This window comes from Meles meles, chromosome 1 (assembly GCF_922984935.1).
Source record: "Meles meles chromosome 1, mMelMel3.1 paternal haplotype, whole genome shotgun sequence".
NCBI lineage: Eukaryota > Metazoa > Chordata > Mammalia > Carnivora > Mustelidae > Meles > Meles meles.
In genome coordinates, this window is record NC_060066.1 from 209,287,781 (window position 1) to 209,292,362 (window position 4,582).

The 4,582-nt window shown below is 56.5% G+C and overlaps 1 non-coding gene across 1 annotated transcript; it reads right to left on the bottom strand.

Moving 5' to 3' along the window:
- Positions 1 to 226: 226 nt before the first annotated feature.
- On the bottom strand, positions 227 to 331 carry LOC123928433. The gene has a single exon (XR_006815701.1). It is a non-coding gene; the product is annotated as a U6 spliceosomal RNA (small nuclear RNA).
- Between the last annotated feature and the right edge of the window lie 4,251 nt (positions 332 to 4,582).

Below are 4,582 nucleotides of genomic sequence, written 5' to 3' on the forward strand. Positions count from 1 at the left end.
CATAGTAAATAAAATACAAAAATAGTTCAGCAACAGTGATGAGAACGATTTAGGAAGAGTTTTTGGCCTCTCTGGAAAGATTTACATGGGGAAAGAATGTTCTTTTCCTCATTTTATTAATTTAATATCAGCAGCCAGAATGAATCTATCTTCTCCCTGGCTCCCAGCACACCTTCCCTGTCCCTCCCCTGTCCCTCCCCTCCCTCCTTCCCTTCCTTCCTTCTTTTAAAATATGGAAGGCTTCACGAATCTGTGTGTCATCTTTGCTCAGGGGACATGCTTAACTTCTCTGTATTGTTGCTTCTAGGTCTTTCTATTTTTGTTATGATTATTGGCTCATGCCCCTGTCTCCCTCTTGTATGGGAACCCTTTGAGATCAAGGGCTGTGACTTGTTCAGCATTTTATTCTTCCTGGGACTTATCATACCGCCACCCCCTTGGTAAGCACTTAATAGACGCTTGTTGGGCTACATTTTCACTAGGAATTTTTAGAAAACGTTTTAGACAAAGGACAATTCTCTGTGTAAACATATGATGTAGGCATTGGAATATTTAATGCACCGGGATTGCCTGAGCCTTCTGTGGTGATGGAATCTTTTTCATCCCTCCCGCCGCCCCCCTCTCCCCCTGCCCCCCTGCAAAGTGGTTAGAACCTACAGTAGAAATCCTAATTATTGAAGCTCGCAGCTGTCAAGGGCAGTGGAAACCAGGGTCTGTCCAGCTTGGAGAAGAGAACCCAGCCAGATAGTTAAACTGTAACTATCTGACGTTTTCAAGCAGGGGTTCTGACAAAGATGCCTCGAGGGGTCAGGCAGGGAGTGTAAATGAGGGAAGGGAAGCGAACCAGCCGCCCACCAAAGGGTGCTGAAGGCCGGGGAGAGGACAGGACCTGGTGGAGAGGCTGGTGGGCTGGTGGCCACCAGACCCCGCCCAATCGTCTGGTTTTCCAGAAGAAGCTGGTTACAAAATTTCATCGGTTAATCTAAAAAATATTTAAGACCCGCTGCGTGTCAGGGCGCCTGGGGGGCTCAATCGGTTAAGCATCTGCCTTTGGCTCACATTATGATCCTGGGGTCCTAGGATGGAGCCCCGGGAGGGGCTCCCAGCTTAGTAGGGAGCCTGCTTCTTCCTCTCCCCCTGCTCACGCTCTCTCTCAAATAAATAAATAAGACTAAAAAGAAAAAAAGAAAAAGACCCAAAACAAACATGTCTGAGGTTGTACTTGACCTATGAACCAGAATTGGCAAGCTTTAACCTGGCAGTTCTCAACGGGTGTGTGTGTGTGTGTGTGTGTGTGTGTGTGTGCGCGCGCGCGCGCCTCCCATGGGACATTTAGCGACGTCTGGAGACATTCTCAAGGCCACCAGCATCTGGTGGGTGAAGGCCGCGGGCACTGCTCGGCATCCCATGGTGCACGGGAACCCACAGCAAAGAATGGTCTGGCCCAGCAGGTCAGTAGGGTCCTGGCAGAGTCTGGTTTTGTGTGGTTCTTGGGGCTGGGCCAATGTACGTGGCCTCTAAGTAGGGAATGGCTCGAAGAGGAAACCAGCTGGTGGCAACAAGCAGGGGTGGGAGTTGGGACCAGGTGGGTCCGTATAGAATATGTACAATTCTGTGACTCTATTTCAAAAATAGATTCTGACATTCACTTTTCTCAACAAGGACTCCAGGGCCAGGGTCTGGGAAATTCAGCCAATGAAGGTAGGTTCCTAACCCAGTGCTTGAATTTGAGCTCCCAAAGCCTCCATTTTCCCATCTGTAAAAGGGGGACATGCGTGGCCCTTTCACCAGGGTGCCAGGAAGATTATGTCTCTTTGGGGGAGGAGAGCTGATCCCTGCTTCCTTCCTGGAAGGTTCTGGAGAGGAGTTGTCTGTCTGAACTGCCGTACTGAGGACTGCTCCCTCTCCGCCATTCCCAAGAGAGGAGACTGTTCCAGCAAGAATGCCATCTGCTGTCTGTCCCCAGTTCTGGTCGGCAGGGTTGGCTGCCGTTGGTGGCCCCGGGGAAGGGCTTTGTCAGAGCTTTGCCCTCGAGCCTTCCAAAGCCCAGTCCATCACCTGGCCTCCCCACTGCGATCTCCTCGGAGGGGCCTCGTTCCTGCGAGGTGTCGGTGGACCCAGCCAGGCACGAAACCCTTCTTCTTCACCACCATTATTCCCAAGGGAGCCCCGCTCTGACCTCTGGCCAAGTCTCCTCCTCAAATTCAGAATATTCCGCAGAGAAAGCAGGGTCCCCAAGAGCTACCATCTGAGGCAGCTCCCCTCCAGCTCTCCTGCCTGGCTTATCCCCCCTGGGACCTTGAGGCCCTGGCTCTAGAGGTGGTGGATGGGGTGAGCCGCTGTGCACCCGGAGAAAGGAAAACTGAGCCTCAGAAGCATTTTGCTTGGAGCCTGGGAGCAGGCCTGGGGCACCAGCCTGAGGGCACAGCTCCTGAAGGCTGTCTCTGGCTGCCATCCTCGGCATGGCCTAAGCTCACCTCCTCTTATGTCTGATGCTTTTTCTCTCTCTGCTGCGGAAGAAGGGCTTGGACCATTCCAGCAAATAGCCAGACCTGTGGAAGAAGCATGGGCCCTGGGCTCCCCCCCCCAGGGGATGTGGGGTTCTCGGGACCTGCCCGCCTTCAGCTGCACTGTCCTTAGAGTCCACGCAAGCTGCCTAGGCCAGCCCTGGTCCCCTTGTCCGGCCTCCCCAGTCCCCACTGCCTGACTACTCATTTGTTCTCCGATGTCCCCTCTCCTCGGCTGCCTCTCCTGGCATCCAAACAGTCTGAAGCATTCCTGTTCTCAAGGCCATCGGTCACCCTGACAGTCTAGGACCTATCAGGCCTGGCTCTGCCCTGTCCCCTGGAAGGCCCCTTCTGCTGGGAACTTGTCAGCTTCCTGCTGTTCCCCCAGAGAGCCCCAGGGGATACCCTCCATGATGGAGGCCTTAGGGCCACCAGGAAGGAGACTAAGGGGCACCTAGACCTGCCATCCCAGGACCAAGTCAGGACACCGCAGGGCCGGGACTCATCCTCCCGCCGGGAACGGATACCACAGTCACCATTCCGTGTGGGCACGTCTAAGGCGCGGTGGGGCCAGGCCCAGTGTCTGCCGGAGCCCTTGGGAAGGCCCGGGGTGGGCACCCAGCAGCTGCCGGCAGCGGGCAGCCTCCGACAGGTCTTCTGGGGAGTTCACTGGCCTGCACCTCTAAGGTGCCCAGCGCAGCTTCATTGGAGGGAGGGTGAGAGAGAGCCCGAGGCCTCAAGTCAGCCCCTGGCCAGTGGAACAGAGTGAGCGCGGGGCCGCGCCCACGTCCAGCAAACTCAGAGCCCGTGGGCTTCTGCGGACTTTTCCTGATCCAGCCTGGCCAAGCCTGGAGACGCTTTCTGCTCACCGGGGGGCACCCTAGCGGGCGCCAACACCACACACACAGGCAAGTAGTCCGGAAAGTCATAGGCCTTCGGAGCTTCAGAAGAACGTGGAGAGCCTTCTCTGAGGCCCCCTTGCTGGGGTGAGTCCCAGGAGTGCCCCAGGGGATGCTAAGCACAAAGGAGAGGGGAGGACAGTATTTGGGCACGTGGCGTCCTGCTGGCTGGGACCTCTAGCGTCCCTGTGCTTGCCTGCTCCCTGTGAAACATGGTGATGCAGGCCTCGGGGGCGGGAAGGGGGAAAGCATGGACACCGTGTCGCCAGGCTGCTGTGGTCTCTCCTCTCTTCGGCTGTGTGGCTTTGGGCAAGGCGCTAACCTCTCCGTGCCTTGGTTTCCTCGTCAGTCAAATGGGGGCGAGAATAGTCGGGGCTGTTGAGGGGTAAGTGAGGAAATGCAAAGCCTGGAGCACAGGGCCCTGCACCCAGCATGTGTTCAGAACCTGTAAGCCATTCTCGAGGCCGCTCTGGTTGCTGTTCAGGCAAATCAGAGCAGCCAAACCGCAGGGCTCCCAGCCCCGGCAGGGGGGATGTCTGCTCATTCCAGGAGAGCACAGAAAGCCCTCAGCCGTAGCTCAGACATCTCTGGGGGCGCTGGGTGATGATAAGATCCTACATGAGATGCTGTCCCCTGGGCCTCCGGGGTCACGACCCTAGGTCTCGCGAGGACCCCATGAGAGGAGAACAGGGCGCATTACTGCTTTGTTTTCATGACTCATTGCTCTCTGCCTCTGGTTCCCATGGCAGCAGCTGGTACCCCCGCCGGCTCGGACAGCTCTGATGACCCCCGCTGACCTCCGGGGACACCGGTGCTCCCGAAGCCCAGCTGTGGCCTGAGTGGGAGCAGCACAGGGTGCTTCCCTGGAAGGGCGGTGCCCCCCGCCCCCTCCGGGCCGCCCCGCGCTGGAAGTGGGATTTGAAACGCCGCCAAGAAGAGGAGGCCGTGGGCACCGCCCGGAACGCGAAACAAATAAATAAATAAATAATCAGGGTTGTCTTGGCTGATAAACGGTCTCTACCTCCAGGACGACTTCTCCCCGCTTGCCCGCCCCCCTCCTTCCTACTTCTCCGGGCAGATCCATCCCAGGAAAAAGCTTAATAGCCCCATTTAAGGCTTTTCCTTTTCACCACGGAATTGAGCTGCTCTTGCCATTACGAGGTTTTCAGCTTCTCT